The sequence below is a fragment of the Brachycentrus maculatus genome, unplaced genomic scaffold (assembly GCF_059751285.1).
Source record: "Brachycentrus maculatus isolate JH-2025_06_01 unplaced genomic scaffold, ASM5975128v1 h1tg000156l, whole genome shotgun sequence".
Lineage (NCBI taxonomy): Eukaryota > Metazoa > Arthropoda > Insecta > Trichoptera > Brachycentridae > Brachycentrus > Brachycentrus maculatus.
This window is the reverse complement of record NW_028280909.1, coordinates 527,501-539,083: the sequence shown is the minus strand read 5'-3', so window position 1 is coordinate 539,083 and position 11,583 is coordinate 527,501. Positions and strand designations below refer to the sequence as shown.

The window sequence follows — 11,583 nt, the reverse complement described above, 5'->3', positions numbered from 1 at the left end:
GGTAAATAAAATAAATGGTTAAATTATAAGTGAAAATAATGTATCTAAATTTAATTTTTATACGATATAATAATGATAACGGAATATCAGGAATGAATAATCTGGCAAGAGGATACCAGATAAAATAAGGGAAAAAAAGTAATTTGACAGTCTCAAAATGTTATAATTCAATTCAATTTTTCGGTTCAATTTGTATTTTTTAAAGATAGTCTGTTCTAATCTATGCCCAAACTTTAAATCTACGTTCATTAAACTTTACAATTTGACCCTTTTAGGCGAATTATCACTAAGATAAGGATATTATCAACACTGAAGACAATACGTGAGACAGTTTTGGTATCTTTGATCCGTCCCATATTTGAGGAGCATCTGTTGAAAAATAGGCGTATCATTCTGCGCGCGCATTCGAGAAATATTCTTCGAGCCCAGTGCCCAGTAGACATCTGTCGTCAGTCGCGGTCAGTGTCGATGTATCCCCGTCGCGTTTTATTAAATTTCGTAAGATAACTTGTATGAAAACATACGTAAAAAAAAGCATTGATTTAGTTGTTACACAAGATATCGAATAAGCCTGTAAGTTCCTATTTTATTTTTGACATTTGTTTGAGGTTATGTTGTTATTGCGCCATTTTTTGTCGTTTTTCGCGCCCGTGTTGTTATTCTGTATAACGTTACGTAACAAAGTGATAGATTACTGTCATCTCCTTTACTCCTGTTGATTCTACATATGTTTCTGTTATTCCCTTCTCTGTTCCTCTCTTGTAACCGGTATCGTTCGATAAATGTGTAATCATTTGTTTAGTAAATATTGTCACATGTTTTTGTGGTTTTTGAGGAAATTTTACCGAATTATGTAAGATCGAAATAGGTGCAAATGAATAAAGATAATTGTCAGTATTATTTAGACATTGGATTCTATAAATACATAGTTAAATTGTAAGTTATTATTATTGGGTATAAAATATGATAATAATATTCAGATATTCATGTATGTTTATTTGAAAAAAGAAGTTTTATTACATTTTATCAATTTTTATCCTTTAATTTATGTACGTATGACAAAAAACTTTATTTTTATTAAAAATTGACTGAATACGCTGATTTTTCACTCAGTTATATTAACATAAATGCATCGATTGAAATTTATCGTTTTGAAAAAAGAAGTTTTATTACATTTTATCAATTTTTATCCCTTAATTTATGTACGCATGACAAAAAACTTTATTTTTATTAAAAATTGACTAAATACGATTATTTTTCACTCAGTTATATTAACATAAATGCTTCGATTGAAATATATCGTTTTTTTACACAAAGGAATATGGAATGGTGACTCAGCATTCCAGGCCTTACGACCTGGCATTCGGCTGGCTTAAGTGACTGCATTATACTCTTCTGCAACGTTCACCGTTTCGCCTTTTCATTTTTTATTTTAGCTTATAATTTGACAATAAGTTACTAAAATTTAAAATTTAATTAAAATTTTTTTTTTAGCATTTTTCATGTATGTGAATATAATCCAGGATTCGGACCTCACATACAAATTAAAGAGTTTCTGCTTAATAAAAGCTTCTCTCATCCTACCATAGATGTCTCTCGTGAAGTTCTAGTGATTTCAAACACAATGTTTCGAGTTTAATCAACATATCCAAAAGTTCCAAGAATTTGAGTGGTGTGGTTGTCAATAATGGGTAGAATTGGTGAATGTTACACGTGTGTAAAAGTGATCATTTTTTTGACATCTTATGAGATGTCAAAAAATAATATGAAAATAACTTCTGTAATTGGAGATAATCCAGATTTTATGAACAAGTATTTGGACACACTCAAAATGTTGTAAATAAATTATCTGGTCAAATTATAAGCTTAAATAATAAAAATGAAAATGATGTTTTCATGTGTGTGATTATAATCCAGGATTCGGACCTCACATACTAATAAAAGAGTTTCTGCTCAATAAAAAGCTTATTTTCATCTCACCAATAGATGTCTCTAGTGATGTTCTAGTGATTCAAGAACAATGTTTCAAAATTGATTCATATATAAATAGAACTTCCAAGAATTTGAGTTGTGTGGTTGTCAATAATGGGTAGAATTGGTGAATGTTACACGCGTGTAAAGTGATCACCTAAACCAGCTTATGACGGTCGTCAGACCCGTAAATGCCCAGACTTCCATATTCTTCTTCATCTTTGATGAGATGTCAAAAAAGAACATAAATATGCTATCCTTTCAATATAATTGATTCCTTTATATGCTCAGTACTGTAGAAACGTATATCGACTGATCACGATCGCTAGCCACATGACCAGACCTTGATGTTATTGACGCTTGAAGTCTCCATAACTTCCTTGTCGCTCTTGCGTGACATAATATAATATTCACTACAATTATGTATGTCCTAGAAAATCCTACGAAAATAATAGTATTTACCAAGTGACTGCTCTATTGTATTTAACCCCCCTTCCCGGTGTTGTGTACCTTGTACACATTGCTTCTAATAACCATGATATCTCTATAACTATAATAAATACAAGGCTAAGACTTTAGGTATTCCTCCATAACATATTTACACATCCATTTAAAAAATAATATTAATATTCATCAGAATTTATCGCTATGTTAAAAATAAAAGCGACTACGACAGTTTAACTTGATCGAATTCACGCGCAACGTGTTCACGCACCGATCAAGATCTCCGATCCGAAGAAAGATGGACAAAAGCACAAGCCAATCCAAGCCAAGCATCCGTTTATCATGCTAACTGAAGTGCCGGACGGTAAAACTCCGTGTAGCGCTCAAACGCCCCAAGTCCCTCTCTAAGCACAAGAGCTCAGTCTCTTTTTCGGAGAGACACAGCGAAACCAAAATTTTAAGTTTGCCATATCGTAGTCGTACAGGAGAAAGTGACCAACTAACAAAACGTAAAATGTTCAGGAGGGCCATCAAGTCAATATGTTATAATGCCATGTTTAAAATCGCTTTGGGATTTTTTCAGGGCAAGATTAAGCTAGTAAAATATCAAATAGTCAATGATCACGTTATTGTTAAAAAAAAAATGCACTTGGTCACTTTCTCCTGTATGACTACGATATGTATAAATGTATTGAAATTGTATAAAAAATGTAACTATATTTAATTTAGTTTAAAAAATACTAACCCGAGTTCTTATAGCTAGTTAACGTCCCAGATTGGATTCATTACACTTTTAACATTGACGGATAGTTTTGAGAATACGTCCACAATCAACAAAGGAAGTGAAAAATTATACATTTCCAGGGAAAGATGTGAAATAAACATCGATATTCAATTTCCAGCTAAAATTATCGGTTCTTGGTAAGTCCCATACAGGCATTCTTCGTCTTACAATAGGCTATTACTAATGAGTAAAGGCAACTAGCCGTAACTCAAGATGGTGGCGTAACACGGCTCAAAGCATTCTTATAACTAGCCTCTATCATATGTTTAGAAGTTTAGGTAGTTTAAACAACACCTTTTCTTCAAAATGCAAAAACAACACTTTCTGCCCTGTAGCTGGTGAATATAAAGTTAAAAATATGCCGCTTTTGATGGGATAGGTATAGTACATTTTCTGGGCGTTCCGAAAACATGTACAACTGAAAATTTACGATTTTTGATATATCGCTCACTCCTTTTAAGAACGTCATTAATCAAAACTCGTCATTCTCGGAATGCTTAGAAAATGTACTATATCCCAGCAAAAGAGGCATATTTTTAACTTAATATTTACCCGCTACAGGGCAGAAAATGTTTTTTTTGCATTTTGAAGAAAAGGTATTGTTTAATATATTTTTTAAATATATTAAATATTTTTGAAATGGAGAAAAAACCTTCAGGTTTTACCTAAAAAGATCCGTTGCCCAGTAAAAAGTTCAATTAGTGGCTTGATATTTATTTTTAATACATTGTGTTATATTTTTTAACTTTAAAAACGGTCTCCTGAAAAATCAAGTTTTTTTATTTATGACGTTCTTGAAAGGAGTGAGTGATATGACGTCGTTGAAAGGATTGAGCGATATATATTACCAACAAACTTAAACAATGGATTTATTCATACATATGGCGTTTAATTTGTAGAAATACATTTTAATTCACGTGTTAATTGTTAAATCAAACACTGATTTTTTTATTGAATTTTTTTTTTATTAAAAATAAAACACTTTTTTACTATTGTTTTGCCTTGTTATGGCATTTTCAAACGAATGTCTGACATTGAAAATGATTTTTGTGTGTTTTTTAACAGTAAAATACAACTTGGTAGACTCGAAAAATCAGTGTTTGATTTAACTTTTCATACATAAAATAAAGATTATTATTGAAAGCTGTCCCACCGCATGCCCAGATCTGATACAGAAGCATCTAGGCTTCCTGACAGATCTGCTTTTGCTAAGCAATTATTGTTTTTTTTTAACTAAGTTGCGAAATTTATTGAAAATGTGAAACAACATATCGCTCACTCCTTTCAAGAACGTCATAAATCAAAAAACTTCATTTTTCAGGAGAACGTTTTTAGAGTTTAAAAATATAACACAATGCATTAAAAATAAATATCAAGCCATTTATGTAACTTTTTACTGTGCAACAGATCTTTTTAGGTACAATCTGAAGGTTTTTTCTCCATTTGAAAAATATTTAGTTTGTTTAAAAAAATAATTAAACAATACCTTTTCTTCAAAATGCAAAAACAACACTTTCTGTCCTGTAGCGGGTAAATATTAAGTTAAAAATATGCCTCTTTTGCTGGGATAAAGTACATTTTCTGGGCATTCCGAAAACATGCACAACTGAAAATTGACCTTTTTTGATTTATGACGTTCTTGAAAGGAGTGAGCGATATGTGAAACAAAATGTGAAACAACATAAAATAAAATAAAATAAAGATTGGAGAGAACTGCGTTATTAATTTTAAGGTTGTAACAGTAGAAATGTCTAGAAAATGAATAAAAATTATTAAAAAAAACTTTTGTAGCCATAGTAAATAATAATAAAAGAAAATAAATGTAGCATAAAAAAGTTTACTTACTTATTTTCTAAAAAACTAACTAACTAACTAACCATCACGCCGCTTTCCCGTAGGGGTAGGCAGAGAGAATAGAGCGCCACACAACTCTGTCCTTGCAAACATTCTTCGCCTCTTCCACGTTCATGCATCTCCTCATACATACCCGCCGATTGTTACGACTCCTAACCTGACCACTTTTAAGTATTTGGCATACCTGATCGTGCCATGTTTTTCTCGGTCTTCCTCTGCTTCTTTTCCCGCTAACATTCGCCTCATAAATTTGTTTTACCGTTCTTTCCTCACTCATTCGTTCTACATGTCCAAACCATCTCAACACACCTTTCTTAATTTTATCTTATTTTTACTTATTTTCTATGAAATGTATAAATGTAGTTGGTTTGTTTGGCCTGTAAACATTTTACTCTTAGATATTTTCCTTATTTAATTATGAAAAAATAATTAAATGTGACTACAAAGGTTATTTTCTAATGACCTTTGTCATATTAAAAAAAAATATGTAAAAAAAGTCACAAATTCGCCTGTCTATTAATTTATCATTTAAATGGTAAATGAAATTATAATTTTAAAATATTTTATATGTAACGTAAAAACGTCATTATATTTTTAGGTAAAAAATATTTTAAATCATTTCAGTTTGTTAAAATGGTATCCACACACACATACACACACATATATATATATATATATATATATATATATATATATATATATATATATATATATATGTGTGTGTGTGTGTGTGTGTGTGTGTGTGTGTGTGTGTGTGTGCACCGCTATACGTCATAAAATTTTACGTTATCGGGTGTGTTATGGGACGTATCCCTTTATGTGTCTGCTTTATAGAGCTGCAATAGTAGTAGGTACTGGTACCTGAAGCGGAGGGCTGATCATCTTTCCTTCGTGTGGTCATGATCAAGATAACACTGCATGTATATGATGCAGTGCCCTATGCACCATTGGGTGCAGATGAGGGTTTGAAGAAGAAGAATAGTAGTAGTGTGGATTCGTTTATGTGACGTCATTCGTTACCAACTTACGAAAACAACGTTTTTACGTTCATGCATCCCCTCACACACACTCGACGATTATTACGACTCCTGACCCGGCCGCTTCCAAGTATTTGACATACCTGATTATGCCAAGTTTTCCTCGGTCTTCCTCTGCTTCTTTTTCCAACTACATTCGCCTCATGAATTTGTTTAATCGTTCTTTCCTCACTCGTACGTTCCACATGCCCAAACCATCTCAACACACTTATCTTGATTTTATCGATAATGCTTATCTCAGCCTTGCATTCTTTCCTTATTTCATCACTCGAACATCTATCAAACATCGTTTTGCCACACGTTCGTCTGAGGGATCGCATTTCGACTGCATTCAGTCTGCTTTCATCCTTCTTTTGCCAACTCCATGCTTCGCTTCCATACATAAGGGCTGGAACCAGAGCTCCATTGTGTACTGCCAGTTTAGCTTTCGCTGATGGATTTTTATTTGCTGAAACTGATTTTAGTGCACCGTTCACTCTGTTCCCAGCATTCACTCCTCCTTTCTATGTCTTCGTCAATATTTCCATCCCTGTAATCCTGACACGGCGATCAACGTTTTTAAATTTTACATTAGGGTGTGTATGCTTTATTGATAGAATTATGGAACTGTATTTATTCTGTGTCGATAATTTGTTAATGATGTGATAAGAAATGATTGATTTTTTTGATGAATTGCAAATGTGGAAACGTCACAATGGGCTTTTATCAAGAAATCTATTAAAAAAAGTAAAATAACATTATCGATATGAATTAGATACTCAAGTATGACGTACTTTACAGTCTTTTTTACAGTTAGTTTATTTTCTAATAATAAATTATAGTCATATTTAAATAATATTGTATAGGTCATATTGTGTAGGTCATATAAAAAGTCTGTTCGATTTTTTGCCACTATAATGTGTTGATGCCTATATATCGGGATCAAATTGAACGAACATGACTAAGTTTTCGTTGAATATATATATATATATATATATATATATATATATATATATATATATATATATATATATATATATATATATATATATATATATATATATATATATATATATATATATATATATATATATATATATATATATATATATATATATATATATATATATATATATATATATATATATATACACATATATATATATATATATATATATATATATATATATATATATATATATATATACACATATATATATATATACACATATATATATATATATATATATATATATATATATATATATATATATATATATATATATATATATATATTGAAAAAATATTTTTATAATTTTTATTTAACTCCTTACCGTTTAAAAAACATATTATTTATTTCGAAGAAAGAATTACCGGTGAAAGGGGCTACTTGAACTTCGATGTGTTACTTGAGCCCAGTACAAAAAAATAAATCTTCATTTGGTCAACAATAATGAACGTATAAGTGTCACCTGTCAGGGAAACCATGAATCATGTCGATACGTTCATTATTGTAGACCAAATACAGATCTTAATATATTTTCGTACCGTAGAACGGGGCTACTTGAACTTTGATGTGTTACTTGAGCCCAGTACAAAAAAAAAATCTTTATTTGGTCAACAATAATGAACGTATAAGTGTCACCTGTCAGGGAAACCATGAATCATGTCGATACGTTCATTATTGTAGACCAAATACAGATCTTAATATATTTTCGTACCGTAGAACGGGGCTACTTGAACTTTGATGTGTTACTTGAGCCCAGTACAAAAAAAAAATCTTTATTTGGTCAACAATAATGAACGTATAAGTGTCACCTGTCAGGGAAACCATGAATCATGTCGATACGTTCATTATTGTAGACCAAATACAGATCCATATATATATTTTTGTACTGGGCTCAAGTAACACATCAAGTTCAAGTAGCCTCTTTCTACGGCCATTGTTTTTTTTTTTTGAAACACCGTTTTTTTCTTGAAAAAATCAGTTTTTATTCGAAATAAATAATACGGTTTTTAAACGGTGAGGAATTAAATAAAAATTATACAAATATTCTATTAATTTTTTTAAGCCCTCATCCGCACCCAATGGTGCATAGGGCACTGCGTCATATAAACGCAGTGTCATCTTGATCGTTAACTCATGAAGGAAAGGTGATCAGCCCCGCTTCAGGTACCAGTCCAGGGTATATTGAATAAATATTAGAGTGAAAAAATCACTTATATTTATTTGACCCCCCCCTGGGAATCGAACCCGGGACCTCAAGAACGGTAGCGGAGCGTGCTGACCATTACACCACGGAGGCGGACATTCTTTCAATACATATTCTAAACAAACAATATGTATTTGCCCTCCTTATTATCATCTTTTGTAATTTATGTTTTTTTTTTTAATGTCTATTTGTATTTTTTTAATGTTCAAGTACTATCTACCCTCTGATTTCAAACAGCTATATATGGTATCAAACGCTTTGATCAATATCACTAGTCTGTTTTCTGTTGGTTGGAAGATATTGCTTTTCAGCAATAAGCCCGCCAATGTACTTATTTCTTTTTTGTACATAAAGTTTATTTTTAAATAAATAATAATAATAATATTATTAATAATAAACCCTAATCCGCACCCCAATGGTGCATAGGGCACTGCGTCATATAAACGCAGTGTTATCTTGATCGTTTACACATGAAGGAAAGGTGATCAGCCCTCCGCTTCAAGTACCAGTCCAGGGTAATATTGAATAAATATTACAGTGAAAAAATCACTCATATTTATTCTTTTAAATAAATAAAATTTATTTTTGTTTTTAAAACTAACAATTTATTTAAACATTGCCTAGTTATTACTGAATACATTAATTACCGTTTTATCAACAAAAAAATTATAGTTAAACGTGATAAAAAAAAAAACAATTATGTTGATAAATTGAATTGATATTAGCATATTATATAAACAAGATTAAACCCGACAAGCGATTGTTTTTCTAATACTTAATTATAATATTTGTTTATTGATTCGGCATTAACTCTGTGTAATGACATGTTATATCTTTTTTTTTTAAATTAATCTGTATTTACCACAACTCGGGTTTAAAATGACAATATCAATATAATATACTTACTTATAATATACGTTTTTTACCACTTGAGTTTTATTATAGACTACATGTTTCAGAAGTTAAACTTCCATCATTCAGGTCTGTATAATAACTAAAATATAAAATTGTTCTATAAATAAGGAGAGGGGAAAGTAAGGGGAAGGGGTTAGTCAAGGGACGGAGTTTGAAAACAAAGGAAAAATGGAAAGCAATGGTGAAGAATTTTGACACAATATATTATTTAATAAATTATTATTAGAATTCACCGATATAAAAACAGAGCGAGCGCGGCGTATACGCGTTTTGAATATTATTTAATCTGAGCACACAATTTTTTTTTTTTTAATTACCTAACGTCCAAGTGACTCTGAAATCTAGCTACGGCTTATGCAACACCGTTTATCATGTCCCTACTCAGGCTTCAACTTTATAAGTTTCATAGCCTGTGCCTACTCGTGAGTGGATTTACTCTTTATGTTTAAAGTTACTATAATTTCATGTAATTCATGAGTGAAAATTCTTGGCAAAAACACTCGCTGTCTCGCTAGAGGCATGAGTTTATACGTTTCAATGATTCTAAGTTAGCAGTGAAGTTACTTAGGTGTATGATTTTAGTTCTTGATTTTACTCAGGTAGTGAATTTACTCGTTTATTCTTATATCTATGTACATACTTACATATCATACTTACATTGCGCCTAGGAAGGCAACACGCTTAACTTAATATTAATAATAATAAAACCCTTACCGCACCCCAATGGTGCATAGGGCACTGCTTCATATAAACGCAGTGTTATCTCGATCGATTACACATGAAGGAAAGGTGATCAGCCCTCCACTTCAGGTACCAGTCCAGTGTAATATTGAATAAATATTACAGTGAAAAAATCACTTATATTTATTAAACCCCCCTGGGAATCGAACCCGGGACCTCCAGAACGGTAGGCGAGCATGCTGACCATTACACTACGGAGGAGGACAACTAACTTAATATTACACTTAACTAACTTATGATTAAGTAGCGTCTGTGTGCGGGCGGCTGGAATGGGCGGGCTCGTCGGGGGGGGCGGCAGGTCCAAGTGTGTTGGTGATATGATAATGTAGTGGAAGTCTGTATTTGTATGAGCACACAAAACTTGACTTGACTTGAATCTAATGGCTCATAGAGTACCGGGTCGACATGACCCCCTACTCCTTCATCGGGTTATAAAATTTTGATTTTACTGAATGAAAATTTTGTCCGCCACTCTTATATACGATTTTAAAGGAGCTACACGTGGTGGGGACAATATTATAAACAAAATATAAGTCGATGAACTGCGTCTCTTTGTTCTTCTAGCGTACATTTATTAATACTATTTTAATACATAAATTATTCTGAAAAATACACAGATTTTGGCCGAAACAATACTCGTATAATAGATACGGGCTTACAATTTCTGTATTCCTCCGTAATTCTATAACGTGTTATATGAAAGTATTACATACAACATTTTGAGTGTGTCCAAATACTTAAATAAAGGAGTATTAAAAAAAGAAAGAAAAATACTCCTATAATTGGAGATAATCCAGATTTGTGAACAAGTATTTGGACACACTCAAAATGTTGTAAATAAATTATCTGGTAAAATTATAAGCTTGAATGATAAAAATGAAAATGATATTTTGTAGCGTTTCTCATGTGTGTGATTATAATCCAGGATTCGGACCTCACATACTAATAAAAGAGTTTCTGCTCAATAAAAAAACTTCTTTTAATCTCATCAATAGATGTCTCTAGTGAAGTTCTAATGATTCAAGAATAACGTTTCGAAATTGGTTTATAAATATAGAACTTCCAAGAATTTGAGTAGTGCGGTTGTCAATAATGGATATAATTGGTGAACGTTACACGTGTGTAAAGTGATCACTTAAACCAGCCTATGACGGTCGTCAGCCCCGTAAATGCCCAGACTTCCGTGTTCTTCTTCATCTTTGATGAAATGTCAAAGAATAATATGAAAGTATTATATATATAAAGTTATTAATTTGCAGCGACGGAAATAAATAAATTATAAAATAAATTCGGGATAGAATCACCAATATGTATAGAGTATGCGTGCGTGCTGCACTTTACGTACAAGCGCACGCGGTTTCATAATGTTTCGGACGATCTCATTTTGGTTGCGCACAAGACGTCGTCCGGGATGTATTGTATCGCTACACTAGCTGTGGCGGATACTCACGATGTATTTTTTCTTTCTTTTTTAGGTATTTATCAGAGCCAACATTACAAAATTGATACAATTCAATATCAACTATGGTCAATAAAAGCAAAATTTAGGAATATTCACATTTTTCCCGTTTTTAAATCACATTTTCATGTGGTGTACAAAATACATATCACCGGAACGCGCGGAAGTTTTTTGGCACCGTAAGGG

The 11,583-nt window shown here is 31.8% G+C and overlaps 1 protein-coding gene across 1 annotated transcript in view; it reads left to right on the top strand.

The window, feature by feature from the left end:
• The first annotated feature begins 383 nt into the window (after positions 1-383).
• The window catches only part of LOC148308616 (long-chain fatty acid transport protein 4-like), a 37,739-nt gene continuing 26,539 nt past the window's right edge, over positions 384-11,583 (top strand). Inside the window, exon 1 of the mRNA XM_088261468.1 lies at positions 384-573. The gene's annotated coding sequence lies outside the window, so the exon portion shown is untranslated. The remainder of the gene's footprint in view (positions 574-11,583) is intronic.